The following is a 20557-nucleotide window of genomic DNA, read 5'->3' as shown; positions in this document are numbered from 1 at the left end:
GATCCTAGTACCTAGTCAACCGAATTTTGAAAAGCTAGTGTGACTAATTCCAGTACCCACATGGAGGTAGAACCGAAACTTGTTTTGGTAGAACCGTGAAACCCATGTTTGGTGATTGAGTGTTCTTCATCAATCACATAGTTCTTGAAAGTCAGATGAACCAATTCTAAACTTGTTTGGAAGTGTGAAAAATCGATTTCAAGATTGTAAGTATGAAAGAGGACTTACAAAGTAAAGATATCGACATACTTTAAACATGTGCTGTAACGCTTATCTTTTATTGTTCAAAGATATTTCTTAATAGCTAAAGGAAAATCTCGGATCGAAAAATAAATTGAGAATCTTTTAATTAAGGTTTTTAATTTTATTTTTGGAAAATGAAAATTAGTAATGTGCATTTACTAGTTGGATATTTTTTAAGAGATTTTCGGTCAATGTTTGGACAAAACATTTCCAGGAATTATGGAAACCGAATTTGGAAATAAATTGCATATATTGAGAATATTTTCGGTTTTGGAAATTCCTTGGTGTCCAAACTTCCTCGGTCTATAAATATCAAAGTTTTCATTTCGAGCAAATTAATCCTCAGAGCCAGCAAAACTACCTAGTTGTGTTGTTACTGGTGGAGCCGCCTATTCGGAGAGGAAAGTAACCTAATTAGGCGAAATCTCTTACGGCCGCTCAGTTTAAAGACTTCTTTGGGATTGAGAAGCTCTATTTGTACCGTTGGTGGGAAACTAGATAATTGCGGTTTATTATTAGTTTTCGATTGATTTGATTGACTAACGTTTGTTGAACTTTGATTGCACCTAGTTTGTTTATGCTTAAGAATATTCTCTTCTGATATAAGATTCACTCAAACTAGATCGAAGTTTCGACGGGGATCTTTAGACTGTTTGTAGATTTTAAGACGTCTTGTGATAATCCATTATTAACAGACTCCGTTCTGTGTGTGATTGATCACAAGAGATTCAAGTTGATTGTGTGCATGTGTTTATTGAAGATCTAAGAAGATTTGAAGACGAAGAAGATTTCTGATTTGGGTTCATAATCTTTGGTGTGCACAATAAGTGTTTCGGTTAAAGAGGATCCAACTATAATTGGTTTATCCTTGTGGTAGATTGGATTGATTAGTTGAGTAGATCGGCATTAATACAATTCTTTGTGATTCAAAGTATTGATAGCAAAATCTTGACAATTACTTTGGTAGTTGTTATTAGATAGATCTAAGGACCTGACAAAGGAGTTTATTGGGATAAACGGAAGAGACTTTTGTAGAACTCACATCACTTGGTTGAAAAGAGTTGTTACCAAACAAATTTGTTATTCATTTACTGTTTGGAATACGAACCAAAGGAATTGTTCCAAGTACGTGACTTATTACAAGTTAGAGGCGTGGGAATACAGATGGAACTAGGTGAACTATAGGTTTAGTTGCTTGGTCTCAACTATACGAATTTGGTTTGATTTTGTATAGCGGCTTAATCCTGAGAGTATTCAATTCTGGACAAGGTCCCGGGGTTTTTCTGCATTTTCGGTTTCCTCGTTAACAAAATCTTGTTGTGTCTTTTACTTTTATATTTCTGCAATTATAATTGTTTTATTATAATTAGAAGTAAAATACACAAACGTTAATTCATATTTACTTGATAGTAATCCTATTGTGTTTGGTTAAGTCTGAAACTTTTTTCAAGTAAACATACTTCGTTGTTGTATTGTCTCGATCTTGTATCCCTAGTCAATCACACAAGTTATCTTGTTGTTGTATTGTCTCGATCTCGTATCCATAGACGATCACACGAAGTGTGAACCGATTAGTTGTATTGTCTCGACTCAGTCCATAGACAATCACTTTCCGAGAAAGGACTTATAGGTGGAGAAGTTTTAGATTGAGGTATATTTGGGTACCCTCGTCTTTTCAGAGCTGTTTGAGGGACAAGTGTGATTATCAGCAAACTAGGTGAGAGAACATTCACATGCTTCTTTCTCAGGACAATAGTCAAGAGTTTCCATCCATGCTTTGGTTAACTCACTAACCTCCTTATTAGAATGACCAAAGCACATGGAACAAGTTTCATAATCATAGTTTTTGTGAACTTTTCTATCCTTTTCATTGATTGAAGACAAATCCTTTTGAGACTTTCTTTTTCTCTGTCTTAGAGTTTTATTTAACTATTGTACAAACAGGGAAAGAGTTGAATTAAAGAAATTCTCATCCTTTGTATCAATCAATTCAGGTACAACGAGACTTTACTTCAGATGTAGCAACATGATTGCAAGACATGCGAAGTTTTTCTCTTTTACTCAGTTCAAGATAAAAAAATCTTTAGCGTTCCAATAAGAGTATTTCTGGAAAGAGTATCAAGGTTATTTCCTTCAACGATGACATGTTTCTTGGAATCGTATTTGGCTCGCAACGATCTGAGAATTTTCATCACAATGTCCTTTTCAGGAATAGTCTTACCCAACGCAAAAGATGCATTAAAAATTTCTAACACCTTGTGATTAAACTCATCAAATGAATCTTCATCAGCTACACGAAGGGTTTCCCAATCAGAATTTAGGTTTTGAACCCTAGCTTCTTTCTCAGAGGAATTTCCATCGAGTACAGTTTCTAAGATATCTCAGGTTTCTTTATACTTAGTGCATGTAGTCACATGGTGCTGAAGATCTGGGTTAATGGCATGGATGTTAATCCGTCAGAATTTTTCTTTGCAGCAAGAATCTCGGCAGGATCATATGCACCAATATCCTTAGGAACAGTTACATCTCCTTCTGAAACAACCGGAGGACAATAGCCATTAACTACACAAACCAATTGAAAAAGCGGGGGTCTAACAACCACACCCAATATTTCGTTTAGGTAATCTGTATGGATTAACTCCAATATATTTCCAAGAGAATCAACTAGACAGTCAGACTCAATCAAGGAAAATATATCCAAGAGTTATATCTCAATTTCTCAAATTAAACTGCAATCGAACAGATAGAAATCTGTGAGCCGGATTAATAATAGAAATAACTTGGATGTTACCAAAGATCAATATCCAAGCGTCAATCAATTTCAATCAATAACCAAAGGTTGGATTCACCAATTGATTGAACTACGCACAACCTGTGATATTTCAATTATATAGAAAATATAATACGGAAAAGAAATAACACAGACACCATAAATTTTGTTAACGAGGAAACCGAAAATGCAGAAAAACCCCAGGACCTAGTCCATATTTGAACATCACACTGTATTAAGCCGCTACAGACTCTAGCCTACTACAAGTTAACTTCAGACTGGAATGTAGTTGAGCCCTAACCGATCTCACACTGATTAAGGTACAATCGCGTTCCTTACGCCTCTGAATCCTAACATGAATCTACGCACTTGATTCCCTTAGCTAATCTCATCCAAAACTAAGAGTTGCTACGACCTAAAGTCGAAGACTTGATGAACAAATCTGTCTCACACAGAAAAGTCTATTGAATAGATAAATATGTATCTCACAGAAATACCTACGAGTTTTTGTTCCGTATTTTGATAAATCAAGATGAGCAGGAACCAATTGATACACCAAACTTATATTCCCGAACAACAACCTAGCAATATCAATCACCTCACAATAATCTTAACCGTATGGTAGCGGAACAAGATATTATGGAATCACAAAGAATGAGACGAAGAGCTTTGTGATTACTTTTATATCTTTCCTATCGGAGATTAAATCTCGAGCAAATATTAGAGAAGATAGTACTCAATATGATAGAACAAATTAAGATCAGAACACACAACTACAGAGAAAATAGTTGGGCATGGCTTCAGAATCCCAATGAAGCATTTAAGTCGTTAACCTAATGGTTTTACGAAAAACCTAGGTTAAAGGAGAATCGACTCTAGTCGCAACTAGTATCACACAGGAGGTGTGGGCATTAGGTTTCCCAGTTTCTAGATTTCTCCCTTATATAGTCTTCAAATCAGGGTTTGCAATCAATGCTACCTTGGTAACAAAGCATTCAATATTCATTGTTAGATGAAAACCTAATTATAGTCAAGCTAATATCTTTCAACCGTTAGATTTTCTTAGCTTGTTACACATAATGGAATGTGCCTTCATTTAGATATGGGTAACCGTACCTAAACGTGTATACTTGGTTGGTTTAACAATAGTTAACCGAAGTTAGCCATATGAACACATTCATATCAACCTTGTTCATCTTTATCACAACTAGTTCAAATGACGCAAATGAAACTAGTTATAGAGTTGTTCAATTGTTTATATTCTCATAGAAGTATACAAGATACAATTGAGGAAAAATAGGTTTTGATTCACTCGAATAAATTCATGAACATTATAGCCACGCTTTGCAAAGATTGCATTCCTTATTATATAAACGTATTTGTTCATGAGTATGTAAACATACACAACCGATTTTATAACTTAACCCACTCAGGTATGCAAACGGGGACGCATACCTAAGTTCCCGGACTTGGTCTTGTTCGCCAGTATGCAAACGGGGACGCATACCTAAGTTCCCGGACTTGGTCTTGTTCGCCAGTATGCAAACGGGTACGCATACTGTCGTTCTTGACCGAACTCATTTGAATCAGTACGCATACTGGTATGCATACTATAGTTCCCGAACTTCAACTGTTGAATCAGTAGCATACGGGTACGCTGATAGACACATTTTTGTGTCTAATTTGTCCTCAATGTCCATATTGTTGGAAATCTATTTTTGTACTAATATTGTGTTTTTATGTATTTTTAGGAAATAAACATTTTTGGAAAATTCGGCTCGAAAAGTTGATTTTGGCACCCGGAGGACAAGTGTTATTCGGACTCTCGCTTTTGGATAAGGGGTAACCTAATTACTAAGGGGCACCCCCAGGTCACCCCCAAGGCAGCTGCTATTCGCACCCCTACTCTGGATAGGGGGCTACCAGTTTCTTCCCCATTTGAAATGATTTTGGCGGGAAATTTCTAAACAGTTCTGGCAGAATTTCGATCGTCAAAATGAAGGGGTTATGGGTCGATTCAATGGCTGAAATTTGGTATAGAGATGTGATATAGGTGAAAGAACATAGTATGGGTGACATGATCGATCAAATTTGGCTGGAATTTTCGGTATGATTCACACACCCAAAACAGAGCACGTGGACTGTAACACGAGCAAAATTGAAGTTCTTGTGTGCATGGGGGAGTTCTGCTGGCGTTGGAAGAGTGTTGAGGCGTGAGTAAGTCGAATTGGAGCGTGCTGGACCAGAGAAAACGCGTGAAAAGCTAAAACAGGAAAGAAAATATCCGAAAATATTTTCTTTCACTGCCGAGGATTTGTAGAGTTATGGAGGAGATTCGATGCATGCTTCGGGTTTAAATAGAGTCCTTGGAGGTCAGAGAAAGGTTGTCGAGAGTTTGGGGGCTTGAGGAGAACTGAGGAGCAAGAAATCACCATGAACAGCAAGCTTCCTGCTGTTGTTTTATGCTGCTGATGAAGATGAAGAACACGAAGAACAGACTCTCAGAAACCGTCGTTCTTCAACACTGACAACGACAGTGGCTCGTGGGTCGTAGGTGTGGGTCTTAGAACCTTAGCGACAACAGCAGTTAGATTTTATCGTTTATTCTGGACGCCTTTTGTGCGTCGCAGATTACAGTTTCACACCATTTTCTCTTCTTCTCTTTATTGTAAACACCAATTGAGCTTAATAAAATATTTTGAGAGGTATTTCACCATGATGAGATAAACCCAACATTGGGACAACGGAGGAGGCGATTTTCGTCATTCTGGTAAATTTAATTTATTCTTTTTATGACTTTTGCATTGATTTAAAATTGAAAAATGATTTTGATTAATTAGTTATCATTTTATTTGATGCGGCATGCTTGCTTAAATGTTCGATGTCTCATGCTTACGATTTATAACTAATATTCTGAGAATCTATATTGGCAAAATAAGAGTCCTTACATTTTATGTTTTGAGCGATAATTGTTAAGGATAAATAAAATGTACCATATGCATGAGAATTTTCCAAGTCCTTAGTCCCAGTAACTCTATACCAATTTGTCAATATTTGTATATATATTTATTTTCTAAAAAAATTATCCTTCACAAGTCCGAGAGTTTGAACCTCATTACTACAACCCCCATTAAATCAATAATCATACGCATACTAAATTCCCAGACTTGTAATACACATGCAACAGTTAGCATACAAGTACGCATACTGTGCTATATCCAATCAAAGGTTAATTTTTCTAAACTCCCATTTAAATCATTGAAAAATTCCTGGAAGACGAGAATAGCTGTCTCACACAAACTATTAGCTTCAAAGCAAATTTCAAGTGATCAAATGATCAATACGAAACATTCTGAGTCTACATCAAATGACTTTCTCACACAAATCATGTAAGATGTTACCAGGCGATTTTCACATGATCATCTTTTGACTTTCGTCAAGAATAAAAGATAAACTTGGTTAAAGCGAAAACTTACCAACACATATTTCGATAAATATGTAAGCGAGTTAAACTCAGCTCGAAATATCAACTGTGTATAATGTAAATTCTATATAGATATACGACTTTTGTCTCAATAGGAGATAGAATAAAAATAGATTTCTGCGTGATAGATGAGTTCAAGTTTCCACATACCTTTTGTTGATGAAGTTCCACAAGCTCCCCTTAGTAGTTCTTCGTCTTCAATCGATGAACGCCGTGAAGTTTAAATCTCAACTACACATTTTATCCTAATCCGAGATACAACTATAAGTATACTAGAAATCAAGACTTATAGTTTTGACAACTAAACTTGACAAACAAGCTTGAGATAGCAACGCTTGCGAGCTCCACCGAGCAGTGCTCTAACAGTTAATAACTCCATTAATGTGGACGATGAAATTCTTCCATCATTAGGCTTGCTCTTAGCTATGCCAATGAAAGCACTTAATCCATTTGCATCAATGTATAAGTTCTCCCTTGAGACTTTTATAACACGTTTTGATACCAGAAGAAAAATCCAAAAGTAAAAATATTTTGATTCACAGAAAGTTGACTTTTTTGCTTCTGAAAGAGACCTCTTATAGGGCTCCAAGGTTTTGATTTTGAGGGCTCTTATGTATTCAAATGTCTTAAATGTGGATGACAGGGAGCTAATCTATATAAAAGATACAAAAATACCCCATGATAACTAACCTAATTACTAAAGATAGATTTAATTAAAATGAGATTTTTAATAAAGTAGCCAACTTTTTTCGGATCATAATTAAAAAAGTGGTCGTTATTTTGAATCATTATTAAAATGACCGATATTGACCTTTTCCATCCCGTTTTTTTAAACTGTATAACGGCAGTCAATGCCTATGTGTCAGTTATTCAGTCCATTGAAAAGACAAGTAAGTCCCCAAAATCGGTTGTCCGAGTTTTATTTGTGAATCATTTCCGAATGAACTTGATTCACAACCATTTTCATCTTCTTCGTATGAATGTTTATCAAGAGGCATACCGTGATCTCTATTTCACTTCTGTAACTCAAGTACCTGCAATTTTAAATCCACAACAACCTGTGTCTTCTTATCTTATTCAGAATCTAAAAGTTTATCAATCTGATTAAAACTAAAAAATGATTCAATTCTTATAATTATAGTGATTAAATATATACCAAATACCCAAGTTCTCAAGTATTTGATAAGTACCTGAGATCGAATCATCGGTAACAAGTCATAAAAACAAATAAGACCAAATTGCAGTCATGAACTACGAATTACGAACAATCTATGCCAATTTTATTAAAGAAAACCAGGTTTAATTTAGCATATTTTACTCTATTTGTCAATTTGGGTCTAGTTTTTTTTTTTTTTTTTTTTTTGCTCAATCACCCTTTTATTCAATATTGAAAAACTAAAAGGATACAAAAGTTACTATAACATAATGGACAAGGCAAAAATATTACAAAGGAAAGGACACTTAAGAATCAATTTTAAGGTGACTAAGAATTTGGTTTTCATAGCTATTGTTCCACCTGACCCCTCTTATTTTAATTCCATGATCTTGAATAATCTTCATTACCCTTTGCTTGAAACCATGAAAGATAATATCACCACCTGCAAAGAAAACTCTGTTTCTTTGAAACCATAATTCCTTAATGACAGTGCAAGAAGAGACTATCCATACTTCATCAATGATAGGACTGTGTTGTTTTGCTGCAGAAAAAACATCTGAAAAAGAGTATGGTCTGGGAAATTGAAACATGTTACCAAGCCAATTCCAAACCTGTACACTGAATTCACAAATCCATAGTGTGTGCTCCATAAAATCCTGCTCTGATTTGCAGATACAGCATCTAGAAGGCATATCATATCCTTGTTTTCTTTTAATGTCATCATTCACATAAACTCCCTGCAGAAGTTTCCAAATGTTGCTGGCAATAGTTGGGTGCAAAGATTTTTTCCATATATAAGAAGACCATTCTACCTTGTGTCTTATTTTCTCCACATCCTTTGCATTATTGAACATTCCACTACTGTGAAGGTTCCATTTATGGAATCACTTCCGTTGTGGATCTGAGGCAAATTATCAAACTGTAACAAATGCTGCAACTGAGGATGTATGTTCCATTGGTTGTTACTGATTAACTGAACTTTTAACTGCATATTGTTATGAATAAAATCAATATAAACAATTTCATTAATAAGTGGGGATGATCCATACCAGTTATCAAACCAGACTGAGATGCTAGCTCCATTTCCAACCCTCCAAGAGATGTCTTCTTGTAAAGTAAGCCAAGCTCATTGCAAACCTGCTCTTACTAATGATAATTTCCATTTTGAAAACCATATACCATATTTATCTTTGAACTTAGCTGTAAAAAACAAAGCCCATTCATCTGATGAGTATATCAATTTCCACATCATTTCCATCAGCAAAATTTTGTTAAGAACTTCTAGCCTTCTAATACCCAAGCCACCTTCACTGTATGGCACACAGATCTTCTTCCAAGATAAAGTTTTGTACTTCCTAGTCTCTCCATCACCTGACCATAAAAAGTTCCTTATTAGTTTTTCACATATCTTAATAACTGAAGATGGCCATTTGTAAACTGCCATATTGTAAAGAGGGTAGCTGCACAAAACTGTTTTAACAAGAATCGGTCCATCATGAAAAGATAGTAATCTTCCTTTCCAAGCTGCAAGTTTGCTATGAAGCATAAGAACCATTGGCCAGACCATTTCAGTAGTTACCCTTCCTGGAGCTAGAATGATACCAAGATACTTATCAGGAAAATTAGATATGTCCATACCAATTATGCTGCTGATTTGTTGTTTTCTGGTTGAATTGGTACCATCAATAAAACACTTGCTTTTGGATTTGTTAATCATCTGACCAGAGGAATGTTGATATTTTTCAATTAGCTTGAATAGACAAAGCAAAGTCTTCTTAGCTCCATTGCAGAATAAGAAAACATCATCAGCAAAAAATAAGTGTGTTGGATATATTCCATTTCTAACTACCATTGGAGTTATTTTCCCTGTGTTTACCAATTTTGTGATATTTCTACTCAATAAATCTTCCATCAGAATAAATAAAATAGGGGATAATGGATCACCCTGCTTAAGACCCCTATGCATTGAGAAAAATCCACATGGCCCTCCATTGATCATTACTGATAATTTTGCAGATTTAAACATGGTTAACAACCAATCACAGCAAGATGATGAAAATCCATATTTGTGCATAACTTTAAGAAGAAAAGTCCAACTTACAGAGTCATAAGCCTGTGATATGTCCAGCTTCAAAGCCACATTACCACCTCTTCTCTTTTTCCTCATTTCATTTACCATCTCTGAAGCAAGAAGTATTTGTTCTTGATTGTTTCTTCCTTTAACATAAGAAGCCTGTTGTGATGAGATTAACTTCTCCATAAGTCCATTCATTCTGACAGAAATTATTTTTGTGAAGATTTTGAATAATACATTACTCAATCCAATTGGTCTATATTGACTTGCTTTCTTAGCACCTGCACATTTAGGAATGAGGGTTAAGAAATTTGAATACAGACCTTTGGGGATAAACCTTCTTCTCCAATAAAATTGTATGGCATCTTTTAAATTCAACTGAATTATATCCCAACAACTTTTATAAAATGATCCAGGAAATCCATCTGGACCAGGGGCACTGTCTGAGTCCATTTCAAAAACAATTTTCTTGATTTCTTCAGTGGTGGGAATGGAGACCAACATTTCTTGATCTTCATATGTAATAACTGAAGGAATAACATCAAGCAATTCTTCAGAAACAACAACATCTTGAGCTTCAAATTTTTGTTGAAAATGCTTGACTAAAGTATCTGCAATTTGAGATTGATCACTAATAATATTTCCATTTGAATCTTCTAGTTCACTAATTATATTTCTTGCTTGTCTAATCTTCATTCTAGCATGGAAGTATGCAGTGTTTGCAGAGCCATCTTTAATCCATTTTGCTCTAGATTTAAGTCTCATAAGAGTATTTGCTTGAACTTCTCTTGTTGCATATTCATTTTGAGCTGCTACAAAGTTGGCTAAAAAATCTTCATTTAAGGGATTTTGATCAGATAACTCCATTGCTTTTTGAACTTTCTCTTCTGCCTCTTTAATTTTTATATTAATGTTACCAAATGTACTCCAATTCCACTCACTTAAAAACTTTTTTAATTTTTTTAGCTTCTGCATGAAAATAAAAGATGGATCTCCAATAATATTTTCATTCCATACTTTCTTCACTTCACTTAAGAATAATGGATGATCAATCCACATCTTCTGAAATTTCCAGGGAACATTTTTTGGTCTGGGTATGTTTGCACAACCACATAATAAAGGAGCATGATCTGAAATTATCCTCAATCCAACCTTATATCCCCAATCACCATACTTCTGTAACCATAAAGAATTAAAAAAAACTCTATCTAAAACACATAGAATTCTTTTTGCACCTTGTTGACAATTGGACCAAGTGTATTGCTGACCTGTGCTAGGGGCTTGAATTAAGTTGCATTCATTAAGGCAATGAAAAAAATCCATCATTGAAATTCTGTTAGGAGCTTTACCACCAAATTTCTCTTCAGGTGAAATTATAGCATTAAAATCACCTAAAACAACCCATGGTTTTTGTATCTGACTAATGATTTCCATCTCAGACCAAAGAAACTTTCTTCGACTCTTTTTAACATGAGCATGAACACCAGAAACTAATACTTCACCAATACTGACAGTTACCATTTGGATAGACATTGAAATAACTTGAGGAGTAGATAAAGAAGCATTCCAGAATAACCATAAATTACCTTTTGTAGATGAGGTTGAATTATGTATCACCATACTTTTCATTCCAGAGAGGTTTAAATGACTGCAAAAAGAAACACTACAAGAAATTTTTGGTTCTGCAACCCAGACTAGATGGGTTAAATTAATTCACCAAAGACCTTAGTTTATTCTGAGCCCTAGGTCTTCTTAGGCCCCGAATATTCCAATATATGATCTTCATCTTGGTGGTGGAGGATTTTTGGTACCTCCCTTACCATGATTTTGTCTGAGATTATGTTTCTTATTTGTAACAATTGGATTACCACCTTTAGCTGCACCTGGATAATGTTGAGAAGTAGAAGTAGGATTAATTACTTGCTTTTCAACCACTTTAGACCATGAAGTCACCTTAACAGTTTCATCAGAGATTGTCCCTGTATTTCCATCTACAAATTTGATTTGAGGAGTTACTACAACATCATCTGTTTTATCTTCATTAACCACAATATCTTCAAGAATATTTTCTTGAACACATTCAAGAGGACTGAATCTTCCAGTAAAAGCATTGTGAATAATTTGATGAACTGGAACTGTTGGAGTAGCATGAATTGTATGAATAACAAAGTCTTCATTGTCATCTGCTGTTGTATCACAAATATCAAAAGGCAATGATCTAGTGACACTTACTGAAGATAAGGCATTCAAAATGTTTGTTGAACTTGAATTAGTCTGCTGAAAAATTTCTGAGGATCTCTTAGGCTGTTGTGGAGTAATTATGTTTTCTGAATTATTTTCATTGCTTTTTGCTTTTTCAACTCTACATTCTGTGGTTAAGTGACCTACCATTTTGCAGCTACTGCAGTATTTTGGACAATCTGGAATGGAAACCTCTTGAAAAAAAACCCCATACTTAGTACCAATCCATACTTTGTTTGGAACTGAGGAAGCAAAATCTACCTCAACCAAGACATTTGCGTAATATCCAACATCACATTTAGTTGTTGCCTCATCAATTTTAATTGGAGTTCCTATTTCTTTACAAATTTTGAACAAAATTGATTCACTCCAGAATTCCAGACCTAAACCTGGAAATCTCACCCAAACAAAAGCCTTAGAGGTTCTTTGACTGGTAGGTCGAAAATTATACATCCAATTTCTAATCTTCAAAATTTGATCCATAACTTCCCATACCTGAGACTTGATGTAGTTACGATCTGTACCATTATCCAATTTGATGGTAAATAAACCTCTACCCAATTGGATTAGCTTACATTCACCAATTAATTTCCATTGATTTCTAAGAATTATTGCAGCATCAACGAATTTAATCTTCTGTAAATTTAATCTACCAATTAAAGAAAAACGCCATGGATCTAAACTTTTCTCAAATAGTTCATCAGGTAATTCAATCGAAGGAATTTTCATTTCTTCAACTGAAGAAATATTATCAGACTCAGATTTCTTTTGAGATCCCATTTTTCTAAATAAAACACCTGAGTTAAGACCAATTAATTTCAGAAAACATGATGAACGATGTAAGATTCAATAAAATCATCTGAAATTAATGTTTGGTTGAACAGAAATCAAGAAATTGATGAAGAAAATTTTCCGAGCCAAGCACCGATTCTGTCGCCGAGTCACGTTTGCTCTCTCTCCGATTTTTTTCACCTGGCGATGTTTTGGTAGTCGGGTCTAGTTTTTCAAGAACCCTAATGTTTTAATCCCAAAAATAACACGCATCAATACATGCTAGTGAACTTGATTGTGGCATACCTATACCTTTAATTACCGACAGGAATACATGCAAGTAAATCATATTGATAACAATACCTGAATTTGTTAGATTGAACCCAATATTTAAAACTCAAATTTTTCCACAAATATATGAACCCTAAGTTTTAATTTAACTAAAATCTATTGTTGTTACCAAACACTTTGCCTGAAATCAAAAAATTGAAAAAGATAAGTTGTTGCTCGAGTAGGAGAAGTAAGTGATTGTGTCGTCTGTTATTATTGTACTACTCGAGTATATGAGGAAGTAGAACTGGGAAAAAGGAGAAGAATACGTCGTGGATGGAAATAGGTGAAGATAATCTAGGATTGTAATAAGGATAAGGTGGTAACTTTAATCATAAAATTGACTAAATCAACCAAATTGACTATTATGGTGGGCTCAAACGTAAAATTTAACAGAAAGCCATTTTATATAGTGTTCACATTCTTGGCAGGTTTATTAATTAGGGGCTTTGAAGTTGGTCATTTTCTTACCAATTAAAGTAAAAAGGTAATCCTAAATCAAAAAAAATAAAATAACTCACGCCTCTTCCTATTCTTCCTGTCTTCTTCCATTTTTTCTTCTTCAACGACAAGTTATCGTCGAATCTCAACCAGTAATGATTGTGATTGGGTAAGAACTGAAAACTATCCTTTTTGGTTGATTTTGATTGCATGAATATGTTAGATTTGATTAGATTAGGAAGTTAGAAATTAGTTTCATAACTGAATATTGTTAGAAATCAATATTTCTCAATCGTAAAACAATTCTACGGTTGGAAATATGTGAAGTCTCAACCATTGAAATCTTATATGATTGGAAAATATGAACTCCCAACCTTATATCGTATTTACAGTTAGGAAACATAAAATTGTCTAATTTTGAAAGGAAAAAAAAATCAAACTTCTCACAACCATAAATTACTCTGACTTTGTCTACGGTTGGAAAAATATGAACTCCCTACCGTATATTGTATTTATGGTTAGGAAGTCCCAAACCGTAAGTTCAGTTTTCAAAAAGTATATTCTCTCAAATTTTTATTTTGATTTTTAAAAACTAAGTACATATCAAATTATTAGTGTAATCTAATCACTCATTTTAGTTCAATTTTCCTACAATCATTAACACTAATTAATCGAGTGTATTCTAAGCATTACCAAAATTAACAAGAAAAAGGGTTCTGGAAATTACTATTGGATGATCCGATTTCGTCTTTTTGAGCCCAAAATCAAAATCTTGGATCTCGACCTCAAGAAGTGGAAGGCTACTTCAGGAACAATCCCATGGCATGAGAGTTGAGACTCATGGGGCAATGATCCATATACACACACGTACTGTTCCCGGGTTCGTAATGATGCACGATCCCAACCAATCTAAAACATCTTTTGCTGCTCCCAGCTGATACGCACTTGTATTGGAGTTTCGTACATTTATTCAAAAGGAGAAGAAAATATAAAAAATCAGCAAAACTTAAATAAAATAATAAATTTTAAGACCAACGTCCAAATCTCCAACGGACATATTTTATATTTTTCTGACAGACCAAAAATAGCCCCCAACTATCACCTCTCATGTATACCAAGATTGAGGATAATCTAGTCATTTAGAACTATTTCAAACACCATGTTAATGAGTTCCCCCTTGAGAGAATTCTAACGGTTTATTTCCAAAAAAAATAAAAATTCAAAAACAAAAAACGTCTCTCTCTTTTCCCTCTTCTCCTCATCTCAAATCTTTCTCCCTCTATCTGTTTTTGTCTTGATAAACTTCTCAGATCATGGCACCATTGTTAGAGATCTCTGAAAACAAACTACCAGGAGGGATTTTAACACAATCGATCCGTAAATTACTACCTAGATCTTCTTCGGCAAATATGTCACTGAAGATGAAATCAATCAAATCGATTGATACTGAAAACACTCCTCCGTTAGATCCAAATGTTCAGTTAGATAATGATTACATTTCTTCTCCAGTTACAAAAAAATCACCACTGAAATCAGTTAGTTTTCAGAGAGACGTCTTAGTTTTAGATCAGCAAGTTGATAAATCAGCTACTCTTCCTCCTGATCCATCAGTTAAGGTAAAATAATTGTTCAAATTTATATTTTATTTGTTTCATTTTGATTTGTTTCCACTCAAATTTTTGGTCGTTTCGATTCTGATTTTTTTCTCTTTGTTATGATAGATTATTGCAAGAATCAGACCTGTCAGCTGGCGCGAGAGAGATCTCCCGACTGTTCGTAAAGTTAGCCCTACTTCAATTTCTGTTGAAGATCGCGTGTTTAATTTTGACTCAGTTGTTGATTCAACTTCTACACAGGTATGCCCTAATTTTGAGAGGAGCTTACCAGCCACATTTGCTTTAATTTGCTTGATTTGCATATGCGCTTGCATTTAGTTCCGTGGTTTCTGTGATTTTTCCCTGATTTCTTAATTTCCTTCATCTAGGAATTGTGGATTTTATTTTCTGTAAAATTACATTTGGCTTGGTTGATAAATTAGGGCAAACATAACTTGATTTCGGCTGATTTGGATATCTCAGGAAGACATCTTCCAATTGGTGGGGGTTCCAGTAGTAAAGGATTCCTTGGCTGGTTATAACACTACAGTATTATCCTATGGACAGGTATTAGAAAGTTACGATTTATTATCTTTACTTTCTCCATTGGATTGGATCCATAGATTTTGTTTAGGGTTTGAATTTTGATATGGTATGTCTAATTATTTCTTTACATGCTGGTTACAAAGACGGGCAGTGGCAAAACTTATACAATGTGGGGTCCTCCCAGCGCTATGGTTGAAGGTCACTCACCAAGTAGCAACCAGGGCATTGTTCCACGTATCTTCCAGATGCTATTCTCAGATATTCAAAGAGTAGGATTGCTTTCTCTCATTTTTGTTTTAAGATTTAAATTGAATTTTGCTTATCAATGTTGGGTATACTTATTTGTTTCTTATATTGTTGTTAGGAACAAGAAAACTCTGGAGAGAAGCAGGTCAATTATCAGTGTCGATGTTCGTTTCTGGAAGTAAGCTTTGACTGCTTCTTATTCTTCCATCATAGTGAAGTACTAGTTTAGCTGTACATATTACTCTGTGGTGCATAAGCTATTAACATTTTTTTGTTGTTGCAGATATATAATGAGCAGATAGGTGATTTACTTGATCCCACGCAGAGAAACCTTAAGGTGGATATGTTCGGCCAATTAGTCACTCTCTTAAGCTTTCCTTTAGAAGATCTTGGTTCTCTTGTTCCTTTTCATGGAAATTCTAATTTTGTTTCTTCTTCGGTTTTCAGATAAGAGATGATGCGAAAAATGGATTCTATGTTGAAAATCTAACTGAAGAATCTGTTACTAGTTATGATGATGTAACACAAATTTTAATTAAGGTAGGAAATTTTCATGCATTGGGTATTTTCAAATGCTGTTTCTCCCTTCATTTTTCTATCGGTTTGTTCATCTCGGAATCATGTTTGCAGGGGCTTTCAAATAGAAAGGTTGGTGCAACCAGTATAAACTCAAAGAGCTCTCGCTCTCATGTGGTTTTCACTTGTGTCGTTGAATCGTGGTGCAAGGTAAGGCCTTACCTTCTTGCCTAAATAAACTGTAAACACGAATGTGCTTTGTTATCTACTTCTACTAATGTGCTTTTTTATCTCTTCAGCAATTTACACGATTTATTTAGTATCCCATTGATTTCTTATCTACTTCTACTAATATGCTTTGTTACCCCAAAGCAGGTTACCTCGTCAAAATGCATTAGTAGTTCGAAAACCAGCAGAATTAGTCTGGTTGACCTTGCTGGATCAGACAGAAATAAACTTGAGGATGCATCCATAAAGGAGGCCAGGAATGTGAGAAAATCTCTGGCACAGCTCGGGTATGATTCATCTCTTTTGTAGTGCTATCTTAAATTCGGATCAGCTCACCATTCACCTGGCTATATGACCATGACTCTCATAGTAAGCCTTCTGTTATTGTGCTTGCAGGCGCTTGGTTAACACTCTTGCTGAAAATCCCCAGCCTGGAAACCCTAGTGATGTCCCGTATAGAAGTTCATGTTTAACACATTTACTTCGGGAATCATTTGGGGGAAATGCAAAACTCTCAGTCCTCTGCACTGTTTCTCCTCATGACAGGTAAATGAAAGTTTAACTACTCCAGAGGCTTGAATCAGTATTCTTGTTTAATTGGAAGTGATACGATTCTAGTGTTCTTTTTGCTTAAAGCTGTGGCTGATTTTTTCCTCTTCAATGCAGATGTAAAGGTGAAACTTTGAGCACGCTAAGGTTTGGTCAGCGTGCAAAATCCATTCAAAATGAGCCACAAATAATGAGATTTCGGAGGATGATGTTAATGGTCTCAGTGATCAGATTCGTCTATTGAAAGTATAATTGTTAACTTCCATGACTTGCATATCCAGTTTACTGTATTTCTGTTCTCTATTCTAATCTAACTAGCGGTACCTTCTTGCTTGCTGCAGGAAGAACTTATTAGAGCAAAGTCAGTGGGTACAACTCAATGGGAAAGAATTCTGAGTATTACGGAGGAAAAAGTGCCCGTGAAAGCTTAAATCAGCTGAGGTTAAGTCTCAATCGCTCGGATCCTACCCCGTATGGATAATGATTCAGACGAAGAAGTTAATGTTGATGAAGAAGATGTAAAAGATCTAAGAGTCAATTAGAAAATTACAACAAACCTATCCTCGAGAAGGAAGAAAGTTCTTTTCGTCCTTTGAAGATAGTCAGATACAGATTTACCGAGTGATGAAAGTAAAATTGATGACACCGATTTCGAAGAACTGATAGGAACCCATCGGACCTTTAAAGGAGGAGGTAGTTCTGTAGCTCCCCAAGACAATTTAACTAATCTCACCAGAGCTAGTCTTTCTGGCATCCCGCTGCGACAGGTTTCAGTCCTTCAAGAACCAACCTTCTCAGAATCACCGAAATTTGAAAATACCCAGAAGAGAAGTATATCAGCCTCATTAAATAATTTGGCGAGTCAAAATCTAGTTTTGAGAGTTGCAATCTCAAACAGGAGGTTTGCGACAGTCGGTTAAACGAAGTGATCAAATCCGTGCTTCCTTGCGTGCAAGCACTATATTCTCAGGTGCCACGGAGTCCTTGGCTGCAAGCCTCCACAGAGGTTTGCAGATTATTGACCAGCATCAAAGGAGTTCAGCTTCAAGCAAATCCTCAGTTGCTTTGTCCTTTGATCACTTAGCATTGAAACCACCATGCCAAGAAAATGAAAAATCTATTGCTGGTCTACAAACATTACCAGAAGATGGATCGAGTGGATCTTTCATTTGTGCAGCATGCAAACAGCCAGGAGTTGATGAGTCTGAACAGGTGGAGGACAGCTTTAACAAATGGATAGTACCGGGTGGTGGAGCAGTAACTGTGGACCAGGCATCTAAAGTAAGGATAATTTTGACGTCCACTAAACAAAATGAAGAGTTTATCATTTCTTCGGATTTGCTAACATTCTTAATGTTGTATTCAGGACACACAAATAGCTTTGGCTGAAGCACTCAAGAGAGAGGGGGAGCTCAAAACTGTGTGTGCAGAACAAGTTGCAAAAATTGAGCAGCTCGATCTCCTGGTAATAGAATTTCTAATTATGATTGTATCTTATAATGTGTCACCGTTTAGTTTCTATTTTAGACCCACCTGCATTTTCTCATTGTTGACATAATGAATCTGTGTAGGTCAAGAAATATGAAGAGCAAGGACAGAATTCAGTAACAAGTCAGGACTATTCTGAGAACCTTCTGGAGATGGCGGATCATGAGAGCAAGAAAATGTCTTTTGATACGAGTGAGAGAGAAGAACATCTCAAGGAAATTGAAGGTTTGAAAAACAGGTTGCAGTCTTACAATGATGTTCCTTCAGACTTGTCACAGTCAATTTTGTCGATAAGAAGTAATGATGAATCTCATTTTCAAGAAAAGATTGACGAGGTAATAGAAAAGGAAAGGCAAAAGTGGACAAAGATGGAAAGTGAGTGGATTTGTTTAACTGATGAATTGAGAATTTCTATCGAATTACAACGCCAGCATTCAGAGAAAGTGGAAGCGGAGTTGACATTAGAGAAAAAAGTCACGGAAGAATTGGATGAGACATTAGATAGGGCTGTTCTTGGGCATGCTAGAATGGTTGAACACTATGTTGAGCTGCAAGAGAAGCATATTGAATTACTTGGAAGAAACCGAAGGATCATGGAAGGGATTGCAGAGGTGAAAAAGGCTGCTGCAAAGGCAGGAGGAAAAGGGAAGAGTAGTTCACGTTTCCTCAAGTCCCTTGCCACAGAGCTTTCAGCCTTAAGAGTAGAGAGAGAAAAGGAAAGGGAACATTTGAGAAAGGAGAACAACCGTTTAAAGATTCAGCTAAGAGACACAGCGGAAGCTGTTCATGCTGCTGGGGAGCTTCTTGTTCGTTTGAGAGAAGCAGAAGAAGCTGTTTCAGTTGCAGAGGTAGGATTATACACTTTCAAAGAAGAACTAGTTTTTGAAACCCTCATCTTAGTATTATTTATCTAGAATATTAATCTTAGTGTTGCTTATATCCTCTTAGTATTATTTATCTAGAATTTTAATCTTAGTGTTGCTTTATATCCTCTTATATTAATATCATTGATCTGATTTTTATGTGTTACCAGGGAAACTATATGAACGCTAAAAAAGATAATGAGAAAATAAGGAAGCAATTGGAGAAGCAGAAGAGAAAACACGCAATGGAGATGGTAACCATGAAACAATATCTGGCAGAGAGCCGATTACCAGAATCTGCATTGCAGCCAATGTACTGGAAGGAAGAGGAAGATAGGGCCACAAACAGCATTAGCAACTCGAACGCCGCTGTAACCGAGGATGACCAGTCATGGAGAACTGCATTTCAACCCGCATATCAAGAACGTTACTAAGACTACGACTTAAACTGGGAATTGGTTGTCGTCAGGAAGATGCTATAATATGTACAATGGTCGGGATATGTCAGACCCTACTTGGGTCAACAGCAATTGTAGTACATAATTCAGATGGTTTTTGTTTGTGAGCATCTCCTAACTGAGGGTGGGATAGTTGTTCTATATGTTTATTTCTAATGAGATTCACTTTTAATTCTAAATCAGATTGAATATTATGTTCTTCGATTTCATTATTTTCCTCTCAGAATTCTTTACTCTCGGATGATATAAAAATCCAACCAACGAAAATGGCCTAGTTCTAATGCATCATGACCAATTCGGACGTAAACCGTTGGCTATTCGCCTATTCCGCAACTTTATATACCACATAAGCATTTTATATCTCTTGGCAGTTTGTCGTTACCTAATGTTTTCTTCAGAACTATCATTAGAATGCGTAGAAAACTCAGTTATATGAAGGCCAAGTTTATATTGACTATAAACTACGACTTGGTTTCCCGGCCCTTGGGCACATTGTTACTGCACCACAACTCCATTACCGTCCCATGAAAATTTATACTGCCTAACAATCCCGTTTTT

The 20557-nt window shown here is 35.6% G+C and overlaps 1 pseudogene; it reads left to right on the top strand.

The window, feature by feature from the left end:
* The first annotated feature begins 14719 nt into the window (after window positions 1-14719).
* On the top strand, window positions 14720-20178 carry LOC113288104 (annotated as a pseudogene).
* Window positions 20179-20557: the final 379 nt, after the last annotated feature.

This window comes from Papaver somniferum, chromosome 6 (genome assembly GCF_003573695.1).
Source record: "Papaver somniferum cultivar HN1 chromosome 6, ASM357369v1, whole genome shotgun sequence".
Classification (NCBI taxonomy): Eukaryota; Viridiplantae; Streptophyta; class Magnoliopsida; order Ranunculales; family Papaveraceae; genus Papaver; species Papaver somniferum.
This window is presented reverse-complemented; position numbering and strand designations above follow the sequence as displayed.